The 14,951-nt window shown below is 35.2% G+C and overlaps 1 non-coding gene and 1 pseudogene across 1 annotated transcript; one reads left to right on the forward strand and one right to left on the reverse strand.

The window, feature by feature from the left end:
• The window catches only part of LOC131180040 (germin-like protein subfamily 1 member 14), a 75,669-nt pseudogene continuing 60,718 nt past the window's right edge, over positions 1-14,951 (forward strand).
• LOC131180387 (small nucleolar RNA R71) lies at positions 8,903-9,009 on the reverse strand. Its single transcript, XR_009149163.1, has one exon. It is a non-coding gene; the product is annotated as a small nucleolar RNA R71 (small nucleolar RNA).

The following is a 14,951-nucleotide window of genomic DNA, read 5'->3' on the forward strand; positions in this document are numbered from 1 at the left end:
ATGGTAATAGTTAACATTTATGTCATGCAGTTCGTGAATGGAAAATTTTGCAAAAATCCCAACCTCGCTGTAGCCAATGATTTCTCTTAATTTTTGGGGACTCAATATTCCTAGAACTACAGGGAATCAAGTTGGATCAAATGTAACCCTCTTAAACGTTGAGCACATACCAAAAGTTAACACTCTTGGTAAGTCTTTCGCTCGTATAGAATGGTGGTTTAAATCCTCCCCACATTCGTCCTCGTGCTACAGAAATCCTTTTAGTCCTTGAGGGCACTATTTACATTGGCTTTGTCACATCCAACCCCAATCGCCTTATCAGTGAAGTCTTAAACCCAGGAGATGTTTTTGTGTTCCGAATCGGCCTGATTCACTTTCAGTTCAATATTGCAAAGACCAATGGAGTTGCCATTGCTAGTTTAAACAACTAAAATCCCAGATTTATCATTATAGCAAATGCAGCCTTTGGATCTTATAATCCACCTATTAATTCTGATTGTCATGACCCAACCTATGAGCCAGACCGACACTAGGACCTGAGCCAGCCTAAAGCCCCCGAGGCCCGTAGTAAGCCTGAATATTCTTTAACCCAATCCTAAGGCTCATTTTAAGCCTATTTTCAAGAATTCAACCAGACAAAGTCCGGACATAACATGGACCATACAACGGGGAGTTTTTGATTCGCTGGACCTGTAAGCACAATATATAACAATTTGGGGATCTCAGCTCACCCTCCACATACTCATAATGTCATAAAATCAAATGGGGGCTCAGCTCCCTCATCCAATCCAATCATACATGCATCTAATAAATTTACAAATCCAATACGACATTATAGTACAGACCCAATTCAAATAAAATACTTCTAACACATGCGGAGTTTTGAAAGTTAGTAAAATTATACAAAACATAACAGGCATTAATAGATTGCCTGCGAAGGAGAGAGGTAGGTTAGAACTCAATAAGAAATCTCCTGTATCTTGGAAAAATAAGGTGAACAGGAGTGAGTGTTCGACTAAGAGAGTAAAATATCGATTTTAAGTACAATTTCTATAGCTATCTAAAGCTAATGCATCCTAAAGAGTGGAATGCAATACCTTCATAGTTTTCATACAAATCACATCATAAACAATAAAAAGGGTAATTTGGAGCACTCACACACCCATATAATATTCAAACAGTACATATATGGGAGTTGATCCACTATATAGCTCTCTTAATCCAACCTCTGCCAGCGAGTACATCTCAAGTCAGACTTTCGCTTAATAGACCAAATGCGGAGGCCAGCGAGATCATCTCGAGTCATGCCTACCTCAACTTATCCATAAAAGGATTGGGTCCCAGCGAGTCAAGCTTCAGCCGCGTCTACCCGTCCTGTCCATATCCAATACCACACACCACGCGCACGCCAACATATGCACACTGCTCTAAATTACCATAAAACAAGATTCATAGCATTTCATCAAATAAAGATGCAATATAAAACGTGTCTAGTATTTAACTACATAAATATATATTTATAAGGGATGCATGGGCATGTCTGAACATATAATAATATTGAAATTATAATTAAAATCAATATTTTACTCACAGACGTGAACTGAGGTCACTGTGGCGGCTGGGCGGAGGAGAAAGGTTATTCCAGCTCACCTGAAAATTTCATTATAATTATTTAATATAATTGACTAAATACAAGCTTAAAAAAAATTAAAGACACCTTAAGTCGTGCCGAAAATCTAGCAGAGTTCTCCCTATACCTAAGACTTACCCAACCTACAAAAGGGCACAAAATTGTAACACCCCTATTTGCATAGCCTGGTATATTTCACTATTCCGGTGACCGGTGTCGGTCCGGACAATTAAGGAGATTAGAACCACGCTTAAGACAACTAGAGAAGCCATAAATACAAATAATTAGTAATTGCCAATTAGTTAAGTATAAAAAAGAAAAATAGAACATAAGAAGTTAAACGAGCCGAGAGTCACAGCGATGGGTGACCGTCTTGGAAACGATTGCGAAGCCATTTTAAACTCAAATTTCGAATCGTAAAATGTGACGCTGCGGTCCTTAGGACCATTACGAACACAGTAAAAAAAAGAAAATCATGAAAAAGAACTTTTAAGCCAGTCAAATAATTAGGTCAGGGAGCCGAAAGAAATACTAAATTATTTGCAAACCGGGATGAACCAGCGAGGGGCAATTTGGTCAATTGACTCCGAGAGCTGACTCCTTACCTAATTGTCAAATAAAATTGGAGAAAAGAAAACTTCAGGATCGAAAATTAAATTAAAGAACTAATAGAAAAAATTTAAAAAAAAAAGAAAAAGAGAAAATGAAAAAGTTAAAAAGGTGTAGGGATATGACATCATGCATGACATCATGCATGATGCCATAAATCCCATAATTTATAAATTAATTAAAATGAATTGTGGTCTTTCATAAGACATAAAAAAAGAAAGGAAAAGAAAAAAAAATCAATTGGTCTTCTCTCCAAAAGTTGCCGCCTCCCATCCTTCTCTCTCCCTCACCATTGCAAATCTCCATTAAAGCTTGCTTCAAGCTTTGAAAACACCATTAAACCTCAAATCCTTTCATACTTGCTTCACAAAAACTTGTTCTAGTCACTTGGGAAGGAGCTTGACAACAAAAAGAAAAAGAAAGGAAGAAGTTTTGAAGAAAAAGAAATTCTACATAAAAGGTTAGTAATCAAATTTGATAATTTGAGTTTGATTCTTACATTTCTAACTTATTGAGCTTGTAAATAAACTTAAAATGGAAAGAAAATTTGCTAAGGGATTATATAGAATTTTGAACAGCTAGGGTTTGGTTGGACAAAGTATAAATTTGTTTGAGCTAAACATGTTAGGAAGCTTAATTGAGTTAAGGGAGCATGTTTATAAGTGTTTAATTAGCTAAATGCAACAAATGACAAACTTAGGGTTTTAAACATTTGGGTTAGAGACCAAAAATGTGAAGAATTGCTAAATGATGTCTTTGACATAGTTTAAGGGAAGAAATGGTCATTTGTGACCTAATTAAGTATATTAGAAGTGTTTAAATCAAAGCCAAATTCAGATTGGGTATGCACCATGACCAAAAGTCAACTTTGAGGGACCAAAAATGGAATTTTACAAGTCCAATTGGTATGAGACCAATTGGGAATGAAAATAGGCACTAAATGACACAATTTTCATTTAGGAAGCATGCCCAAAAAGTGACCAAAACCTAATGAACAAATTGACCAAAGTTGGAAAATTGTAGGCTGCCTCTGTACAAACTAACCAAATGAATAGTATTTGTTCATTTGATCATAACTCGAGCTAGGCAGGTCAAAATGACCTGAAATTTTACCAGTGGTTAGATGAGATATAGACCTAAAGCTTTCATGAAGAACACAAATCCAAATTATGCCATTAACCCAATCAAATTACTGAACAAAGTTGAGTTACTGAATCTGCAGAACTGCAGATTTGCCATTTGAACAGTAAAGTTTCAATGGCTATAACTCTCTCTAGAAAACTCCGATTTAGGTGATTCTTGAACCGATGGAAACCTAAGACATATTAGAACATTTCATATGAAGAAAATTAGACCAAATTATGGACTTAACTTGATCAAATTGCTGAATGAAGTTGGAGCATTAAATCTGCAGAACTAAATTCTGTAGCATGAACAGTAACTGCATTTTGGCTATAACTTGAGCTACAAAACTCCAATTGGAGTGATTCAAAAAGGAGAATAAACTTAAGACAATAGGAAACATTTTCTATGAAGGAAGTTTTGCCAAATTCCAACAGAAAAGTGACCAATAGAATAGTGCAACCTTAGACACCAAAAACTGAAAATTGACAATTTTGCCTAAAAGACTTAAGTGTTGAGAAATGACTAAAACCAATAAGTTTAGTGACCAAAATGTGATATGTGGGTGAAGTTGGAATTCCCATACCTATTAAGCCTTAGAAAGTCAACAATTTGACTTGAATAATGTAGTGAATAGTAACCCGAAACACAAAAATTTTAAGAACGTCGGGTTTAGCACATTAGAGCTAGGTAAAAGTGAAGTTAAATTTATTTTTAGATTTATACTAAGTTATGGTACTGAAACACTGTGAAACTATGTGTTTCAGCTGAAATAGACTTGGAAGCTCTGAGAGACTGAGTCAAGGCCTAGAAGTGACTCACGTCAGGTCTGTGCACAGTAATTTTTATTTAAATATATGATTCCTGAAAATTTGATTTTTTTTTGAGTTAATTATGAATTGTGTTGCCATTTATGATTGTGAATATGACTTTGAAAATTGACCAGATTTCTCATAAATTATTTGAATAAATTGTTTTGAACTGATTTTGTGTTCACACTTAGCATGACAGTATCACATTATTCCTCCTCCATTTATGGGGTTAAGATCGTTCATTTTTCTCCCTCTCTGGTTTACCAGTTGAGGTTGTAGATCGGATGAGTACTCATTAACTAGCTAGCCACCTCCCTCATTGATTTCGATTAGTGGGGTTGTAGATTGCTTTGTCGTGGTGTACAACACGGCATTGATCAGAAATTTTATGTCATGACTTAAGTTGTGTATGAATTGGCAACACTGTGTTCTTAAATTATTTGACTAAATTGTGTTATTATGAGTTTTGATAATTGTGAAATGTGATTGAGAAATATTTAAATTGTGTTTTGGCAATGAATGATTTATGTATTGTAATTTAAATTTTCGTTGTGCACCACTGAGTATTTTTATACTCAGCGATAGTTTAATTTACTGTCGCAGATAAGAGCAAGGAGAAAGCAGCAGAGTGAGTTGCGGGATTGACAAGAACTTCTTGATTATTTTTATACGGGTATTGTTTTATACCCTTGTAATTATTTTGATGTAAATACTGTAATGTCATAAATACAATGTAAAGTGAGCAGTTGTATAATAAATTGTAATAATATTATTTTTGGATTTTATATCTGTAAAGTTAATTTGTGCATAGAATATTGATGGAATGATATGAAATAGTTTGTTTTGAGAATTTTGAGATGTATTAACTTGAGAATATTTGGAGGTTGGGAGTTAGGAAAAATTTATTGGAAGTGCTTTTTATAGGTTTTGAAGAACGGTTTTCTCCAAATATAAATGAAACTCTGTCAAAATTTTTATAAAATTTGTGGTAAAATTAAAATGGACAAAATTTTTACTAGTTTATAAGCTTTGAATAAATGATTTTAATTCCTACCAAAATGCTTACCACTTCCAAAATGCAAGAAAATAGTTTTAAAATCCCTTGTAGTGTACTTAATGAATTATCGGTAGGTGAAGTTCGGTAGTTCATTAGGTATTCTACGGGATCATGTTATGCCTTACAGAAGGGTAAGGTGTGACAAAAATACACTTCTATATCTACAAGTCTCACAACCAGAACTCAATCATATCACATGGCCCCTCTTGGGCCCATCCAAACTGTCAACAACCATAATTTGAAAAATTACCATTTAGTCCCTACAACTAACCCTTTTGTAAAAACTACCCGAATGAGCTCTAAAAATTTTAAAACTTTGCCCTGTGGTCCTTAGCAATATTATTAAGCTAATATAAAAAGAATTATAATTTTCTAACCTACTACGAATATTTTATAGATTTTTAATCGAAATCATGCCTAGATAATTAAGAAAAATGAGAGTTCGAGTTTACCTATGCCAATTTCGACCCTTAGGACACGTCCTAGACGTCTGAAAATGATGGGGTAGCCTATAATCTTGACCTAATTCTGAAGCGTTTCGGGTAGTTGGCTTGCCCGGCCTAAAATTGCAGACCTAAACAACTGTCGAATTTCCACAAAATGAGCATACCAATGTGAAGCTCATAACACGGGGGTTAATACATAATTTTTACGGAATTTATTAAGCTCATTTAATGCCGGAAAAAATACTGCAAAGTTTCATAGGATCCACTGGAAAATGATGTCAGAAAATTTTGAAATAGATATTGTCGCGAAGCTTTCATAAAGGGGAGCACTCCGGTACTCTTGAATTTTTCATGGGGTTCACGGTTTGCGAGAAATCTAGCCCAAAAGTCAAAATGGGCTAAAATTTCTCGAATAAGAATTGGACAAACTGTTAGATGGATTTTTGTGCTCTTGGTGTCTATGGAAAGCTCTTGAGGTGTAAATGGGTTTTGGGACAAGACCCGGTCCAATTAGTGGCCGAATCGGCCAAAATTTGCCTGGGAAGTTGAACCAGCGTGTTCGCACAGGGGAGGTTTTTGGCATAATTTTCCAGTGACCTGAAGGCCAGCTGGTGGTGGGGGAGGGGCGGGGAGGGGAAGGTTGTCGGTGATGGGGGGAGGTGAGGAAAGGGGAGGCGATGGCCGGCGCAGAGGGAGAGGGAGGAGAGAGAAATGGGAGGGAGAATTGGGGCATCGGAGAGAGAAAAGAAAAGAGAAGAAAAGAAGGAAGGGGACTGGTTCGATTCGATTCAGTTCGATTCGGCTAGTTCGATTCAGGATACCCGAAATTAAATTTTTGCTTTGCCTTGAGACAAAAAACGAGGCCCAAAAATTTCAGAAAACTCAAAAAAATTTATAGAGTCTAAATATATTTTTAGTTTTGCCATGTGGTGATACATGCATTTTGCATAGTCATTTAGGTTTAATTTCATGGCCATTTTATTTGATTGTTAGTCACTTTCAGCTAATTTTATTAGTTATTTAGATAGTTTTTCATGATTGTTAATTTTTAGATTAATTTGTAATTTTACTTTGTTTTGTCAGAAAAATGGTGTTTTTGAGGGACTAAAAAGAAATTATGCCAGTGAGGAGTGATTTCTACAGCCAAAGATATCACAAACAAGTTTGAAAGTTGAATTATGCAGTGGCCAAATTGCGCATAACTTGCCGTATAAGTTGTGCAGTTCTGCACAGGGAGAAGAAGTAATTTTTCCATTCCTGCCGAAATATGCATAAGTCACTGCATGACTTATGCAGACTTACTCCTTACTTATGTAGCTTCACACAGAGGGCCCAGAAACCTGCCAAAACTGCATAAGGGATTGCATAACTTATGCAGTTTTATAGAGTCTTCATAATGAGCTGGCAGAAGATTTCCACATGAAAACACACCTCAAACACACCATTTTAGGGCTACTTGTCAGAAAAAGATATAAATAGGCCCTTATCTCATTTTAGAAAGGAGGAGGAAACATAAAAGGAAGCAGCAATAAGGGAAGAGTCAAAAAGAGGGAGCAAAACGTCACCTCTCCATTTCTAGACCAGATTTGGAGTTTTCTTTCCTTTCTTGCATATTTCCTACCTTTCTTGATTGGGTTTCTTAGTTCTTAGCTTAGATTAAAGATTTATTTCCATATTAACTAAGAGTTTCTTGTAAATATTATGGATAGTGAGTAGTTTTCATTAGATTCTGGAGTTAGGATGTAATATTTGAGATATTTTATGGATTTTGATTGGGTAATCCATATTTTGTGATTTTAATGAGTTTTATTCATTTCTTGTGTGCTCAATGACATGCTTAGTGTAGGATCCCATTAAGTGTTGTTCTTAATCCATGGTTGAAGCACCGAAAGGAGAAAATCTTGTGATAGATAATCAAGAAATTGGACTTAATTAACTTAGATCTAGAAATAGACTAAGGATTAAGAGGATTTACAGATTAATTAAGAAACTTAATGGGTCTTGACTAATTTGAACTCCACGAAACTAGGATTAAATTGATTAAGGCACTCTTTGTCCCACTCGAAAAGGTATTCAAAGGATTTAAGAATTAATCTCCTTAAAACTCGTAAGTTCCATAAGATTGGATAACCAATTTAAAAATCCCAAAATAGCTTGAATATGAACTCCCGAACTCCGGAATCCCCCTTTTTATCATTGTTAATTCCTAATTGAATTTAATTACTTGCCATTTTAAATCTTGCGATATTTCAATTTGCTTATTTTAATTTGATGCAAGTTTAGTTAAATCATTACATTGTTGAATAGATTATTAATTTTACACATATAGATTTCACACTTCAATATCTATCAATTTATTGCTTTAATTTCAAAAATAGTTCAAATTAGTCAATTTTCATATCAAAAATTCGATCATTAACATAACTCCTCGTGGGAACGATATCTTTTCTATATTACTTGTACGACCCGTGCACTTGCAGTTGGGCCACATCAAGTTTTTGGCACCGTTGCCGGGGAGTTGTTTTTTTAAGATTGAATTCTTGATTATTTTAGTTGTTTATAGTTTTATCTTTGTTATCTTTTCATTTTGTGTTTGTTTGTTCTTTTTAGGTACTCTTAATCTTTTATGAGAAGAGCTAGAAGCACAAGTGACACATCCTTATTGTTTAATCCTGAAATTGAGAAATTTTGTAGAGCCAACAAGAAAGAAACTAGAAAAAGGAAAGAAGCCTTGAGAGAAACTGAAGTTGAAGCAGACATGGCTGATGAAAGAATTAGAATTGGTGGTGGTAATGCTGAAAATTATCTAAACAATGAAAATGCAGCCCAAGGTGAAGAGGTTGTAAATGCTAATGTGCCTAGGGGAAGTATGATAGATCATGCTTTTCCTCATTTTTATGACTTGAGAGAGAGCATAGCAAGACTAAGAATTGATTCAAATAGCTACAAGATGGATTTTGGAGTTCTTTAAATGATTCAAAACTACCAATTTGGGGGACATCCTTCTGAAAATCCACACACACATCTAAAGAAGTTTGCTAGGATTTGTGATATGCAAAAACAACCTAGAGTATCTGATGATGTAGCAAGATTGAAGCTATTCCCATTCTCTTTGAAGGATAGAGCATTAGATTGGCTTGATTCTTTACCTCACAACTACATTACAAATTGGGAGCAACTCACTGATGCATTTCTTGCACAATATTTTTCACCTGGAAAAACTCAAGAATTGAGGAATCAAATGACAGCTTTCAGACCAAGAGAAGATGAAACTCTCTATGAATCATGGATGAGATGGAAGGAGTTAGAGAGACAATGCTCACATCATGCCATTCCAAAATGGATGATAAATCAGAATTTTGACACCAATGTTACTCCTATAATTAGAAGGATTATTAATGCTCAAACAGGAAGAGAATTTATTATGAAGCATAAAGATGAAGCTTATGAGCTATTGGAGAAAATTGTAAAGAATACTCATCTTTGGAGTAGTCCAAGAGGACAAGCTCCAACTCAAAAGAGGCAAGCTGTTGGAATGTATGACCTTGATCCATTCAACATGATTAATGCAAAGTTTTATGCTCTTACAAATGTTTTGGCTAAGAAGATGGAAGATTTAAGTATGTTGGTTAGTTCATCATCATCATCTGGAAGTTCACAACAAGTTGCTTATGCAGAAGGAACTACTAGCTGTGGAGTAGACTGTGGAGAGCAAGCTGCATATGTTGGTAATTATGGAAACAAACAAATGGGGAATCCTTACTTAAAAACTTATAATCCAACTTGGAGGAATCATCCCAACTTTTCATGGGGAAATCAACAAAGTCAAGTCCCAAATCAGAACCTTCAAACACAACAACAACAAGGAATTTCACATCAGCAAAATAGGCAACCATTGCCTAATTTTCAATAGAGAAACATGAATCCTGCACCTCCACCAAAACAGCAAGAGCAAAGTTTCACCACATAAGCTTTATTACAACAGATTCTTGTTAACCAAACTAAGCATGATGAAGAGATGAGAGAGATGAAAGCAAGGCTAGAACAGATGCAAACATATAACAGAATGTTAGAAAATCAGATTGCACAACAAGCATCTTCCTCAGGTACCAAGTCTTTTGAAAAACTTCCAAGTCAACCGGAAAACCCAAGAGAGCAGTGTCAAGCTATTACTTTAAGAAGTGGGAAGGTTGTAAATAATGAGAAGAGTGAAAAAAACTGAGAAGAGTGAAAAACAAGAAAGTGAGAAAGAAAGTGCAGAAAAAGGTAAAGAGAAAATTAAAGAGAAAGAAGAGAAGTATATACCTCCAGAGCCTTACAAACCATAACTTCCCTTTCCACAAAGATTTCAAAAAGCCAAGCTTGATAAACGATTTGGAAAGTTCTTAGAGGTTTTGAAGAAGCTATACATAAATGTGCCTTTTATTGATGCTCTTTCACAAATGCCCTCTTATGCAAAATTTTTAAAAGAAATTCTCTCAAACAAGAGGAAACTTAAAGACCATGAAACTATGGCTTTGATAGAAGAATGTAGTGCCATACTCCAGAAGAAACTTCCTCCTAAGCTTAAAGACCCCAGAAGTTTTTCAATTCCATGTCATATTGGAGAATCACGTTCTACAAAAGCTTTATGTGATTTAGGGGCTAGTGTTAGCCTTATGCCCCTCTCCATTTATGAGAAGCTCAATATGGGAGATCTTAAACCAACCCACAATTCTCTTTAGTTGGCAGACAGATCAATTAAGTATCCAGAAGGGATCTTGGAGAATGTGCCTCTGAAGGTTGGGAAGTTCTATATACCTATTGACTTTGTCATCTTGGACATGGAAGAGGATTCTAATATTCCAATTATCTTGGGAAGGCCCTTTCTAGCTACAGCAGGAGCATTGATTGATGTTAAGGGAGAAAATTTGACTCTTAGAGTTGGTGAAGATCAATTGGTCTTCAATATTTATAACACTATGAAGAAGCATCATTCTGAAGCTGATACTTGTTTGAGAATTGATATCATTGATGAGCTGGTTGAAGAACACTTCAGAAAGAGATATCCAGAAGATCCACTTGAAAATTGCTTGGTTCATGGAGGAAGCATAGACTATGATAACCCTCATGTGGCTTCATATGCTCAACATTTAGAGGGTAGTCCACCATTCATTTTTGCTCCAATTTTTCAACTCACATAAGAGGAAAAAGTCGAATCTAAGCAACCATCATTCAAGGAAGAAGATGCACCTAAGGTAGAACTTAAGCAACTTCCTTCTCAGCTCAGGTATGAATTTCCTGGCCCCAATAACACTTATCCAATAATTGTAAATGCAAACTTGAGCACTTTAGAGGTTGATAAGTTGTTAAGAGTGTTGAGGCAATTTAGGAAAGTTTTAGGATACACCATAGATGACACTAAGGGAATAAGTCCACACTTTTGCATACACATAATTATTTTGAAAGAAAATTGTAAGCCATCTATTGAACATCAAAGGAGGTTGAACCCAAATATGAAAGAAGTTGTTAAAAAGGAAATTTTGAAGTTACTTGATTTACGGATCATATATCCTATCTCAGACAGTACTTGGGTGAGTCCAGTACATGTTGTCCCTAAAAAAGGTGGAATGACAGTGGTCAAAAATGAAAATAACGAATTAATTCCCACTAAAATAGTGACTAGTTAGCGAATGTGCATAGATTACAGAAAATTAAATATTGCCACTAGAAAATATCAATTTCCACTTCCCTTCATTGATCAAATGTTAGAAAGACTGGCTAGGCATTCTTATTTTTGCTATTTAGATGGGTATTCAGGATTTTTCCAAATCCCTATCCATCCAAATGATCAAGAGTAAACCACTTTTACTTGTCCATATGGAACCTTTGCTTATAGGAGGATGCCATTTGGGTTGTGTAATGCACCAGCCACTTTTCAAAGGTGCATGACGACAATCTTCTCAGATTTCATTGAAGATATAATAGAGGTTTTTATGGATGATTTTTCTGTTTATGGATCTTCATTTGACATATGCTTGGCTAACCTTTCTAAAGTTTTGCAGCGATTTGTAGATACTAACCTTGTGTTAAACTGGGAAAAGTGTCATTTCATGGTTCAGGAAGGGATAGTACTTGGACGTTTGGTGTCTAACAGAGGAATAGAGGTTGATAAAGCCAAAGTTGAAGTGATAGAGAAGATGGCTCCTCCTACCAATGTCAAAGGAATTCGAAGTTTTTTAGGACATGCCGGGTTCTACAGACGCTTTATCAAGGATTTTTCTAAAATAGCCAAACCTTTGTCTATTTTGTTAAGTCATGACATACCATTTGTATTTGACCAAGAGTGTTTGGATGCCTTTTGTAGGTTGAAGCAAGCTCTTATCATTGCACCAATCATGCAACCGCCTGATTGGAGCCTACCTTTTGAAATTATGTGTGATGCTAGCAACTATGCAATTGGAGCTGTTCTTGGTCAAAAAAAGGACAAAAGGGCTTATGCTATTTATTATGCTAGTAGAAAACTGGATGAGGCTCAAACAAATTATGCAACAACTGAAAAGGAATTCTTAGCAATTGTCTTTGCATTGGAAAAGTTCAGACCTTATATTATTGACTCAAAGGTGATTATATTTTCAGATCATGCTGCTATTAGGTATTTACTTCATAAAAAGGAGGCTAAACCTAGGCTCATTAGGTGGATTTTGATGCTACAAGAGTTTGATTTGAAAATTAGAGATAAGAAGGAAGTCAAAATGTAGTTGCGGATAATCTTAGTAGGTTGAAATTGGATGATGAAGAAATGGATGAAGTCCTTATTGATGAGTTTTTCTTGGATGAACAACTTTTCTCTCTTGTTGCTAAACTACCTTGGTATGCAGACTTGGTGAATTATCTATCTTGTGGAGTTTTACCTCTAGGAATGACATGGCAACAAAAGAAAAAGTTTTTGCATGAGGCAAAATTTTATAGATGGGATGATCCTTTACTTTTTAGGAGATGTTGTGACGGTTTAATAAGAAGATGTATTCCTGATGAGGAGATATAGAGTGTTATGCATCATTGCCATGCTTCTGATTATGGAGGACGCTTTGGAATCTCTAAAATAGCTAGTAAAATTCTGCAGGCTGATTTCTTTTGGCCAAACCTTTTTAAGGATGTGAGAAAATTTGTGTTAGAATGCGATAAATGTCAAAGGAGTGGAAATCTGTCAAAAAGAGATGAAATGCCCCTAAATAATATTCTTGAGGTGGAATTATTCGATGTATGGGTAATAGATTTTATAGGCCCATTTCCTCCTTCATATAGCAATAAATACATTCTAATTGGAGTTGACTATATGTCAAAGTGTGTATAAGCTATTACAACTCTAACTAATGATGCTAAAGTGGTACTGAAATTCTTGAGGAAATTTGTCTTGAGTAGATTTAGAGCTTCAAGGGTTGTAATTAGTGATGGGGGTTCACATTTTTGTAATAAGCAATTTGAGAGCTTAATGAGGAAGTATGGTGTAGTGCACAAGATAGCTGCCCCATACCATCCTCAAACTTCAGGACAAATTGAAATTTCTAATAGGGAACTCAAACATATCTTAGAGAAAACAGTGAGTAATTCTCAAAAAGATTGGTCTGTCAAACTAGATGATGCTTTATGGGCATATAGGACTGCTTACAAAACCCCTATAGGAACTACTCCCTTTAGGTTGGTGTATGGTAAGTCTTGTCATTTACCTGTGGAGCTAGAACATAGAGCATATTGGGCCATTCAGACCTTGAATTTTGATATCAAGCAAGCTGGTGAGAAGAGGCTATTGCAACTTAATGAGCTTGAAGAATTGAGGATGGATGCCTATGAAAGTGCCTGTATTTATAAAGAAAGAACTAAAGTTTGGCATGATAAGCATCTTAGGAAAAAGGAATTTAAAGAAGATGATTCAGTTTTGTTGTTCAACTCAAGATTGAAATTGTTCCCAGGAAAACTTAAATCAAAGTGGACTGGTCCATATAGAGTTTCTAAAGTTTTTCCTTATGGAGCAATTGAAATTTGGAGTGAAAAATCTGGGAATTTTAAGGTCAATGGGCATAGATTGAAACATTACATAAATGGAGACCCAATAAAGGGAGCAAGCTGTTATAAGCTTTCTGATCCCTCACCTCTTTTTTAGTGAGATGCATGAAGAGTCCAGCTAAGGACTATAAATTAGGACTCTTGGGAGGCACCCCAAGTTCTTTTATTTTGCTTTTGTTGATTTACTTTTATTTGCATTACTTTTGTTTTTGTCTTAAATCTCCCCAAATTCAATTTTAAACATTGTTGAATTTTGTCTTTTGTAGATATATTTCAATGGATGAAGGTTGTTGCACTGCTAAGGAGTAACTCTTAATCAGATATTTTATCCATTAACTCTCCCAAGATTGGTTTATTTTCATTGCATAACCTGTGTAGGACCCCTTCTTGACTTATGCAGAAAATTTTCAACAAAAAGGGTCTGCAGCATATGGTATTTGCTTCTTTGTTGAGGTTGGGTGTGTAACTTTTATGTAATTGTGCTTATCATGTTAATATGATGGTAAGTGGGTCATTTTAGTAGTTCTGAACTTAATTGGGTTGTGTGATTCAATGTGCACATGCTGCATTTTCTTAGCATTGCTTGGAGAGTCTATTTTCTTTTATGGATAAGTGTAATTTTGTGCAGATTTTATTGAGCTTTAATGTGCTAGAATGTTAATTTGCAGGGTTTGAGTTGAAATGGCATAACTCATATATGTCTATTGTGCAGAACTTTCTTCTACAAGCTTGTATGGTGCAATTGTTATGGACTCTGGATACATTAATGTGTTTTTTATGATAATTTCTCATGATTTATACTTCACAGGGTTGCATTTCTTCATTCTTGTGTATTTTTCAAACTTGCAAAGCATTTTTATTGTAATCTGAATCTTGTTGAAATGTGCATAAGTAACTGCATAACTTATGCAGCTTTCAGGTCTCATTTTTTTGCCATTTTTCTTTCTCACAAAACTGATAAGCTCTTGCATAACTTATGCAATCCTGTATAACCAAATTTTTGCCATTTCATTTCTTACCGAAATCTACATAAGGGTGTGCATAACTTATGCAATTATGCACTGCCAAATTTTTGCCAATTTTCAATTTCTGCCAAAACTTGCATAAGTGTGTGCATAACTTATGCACTCTTGCATAACTTCAAATCTTGCATTTTCATTTCTGCCAAAATCTGCATGACCAAGTGCACAGCTTATGCACTTTTGCATTACCAATTTTTCAAACTTCCC

Source organism: Hevea brasiliensis, chromosome 5 (assembly GCF_030052815.1).
Source record: "Hevea brasiliensis isolate MT/VB/25A 57/8 chromosome 5, ASM3005281v1, whole genome shotgun sequence".
Lineage (NCBI taxonomy): Eukaryota > Viridiplantae > Streptophyta > Magnoliopsida > Malpighiales > Euphorbiaceae > Hevea > Hevea brasiliensis.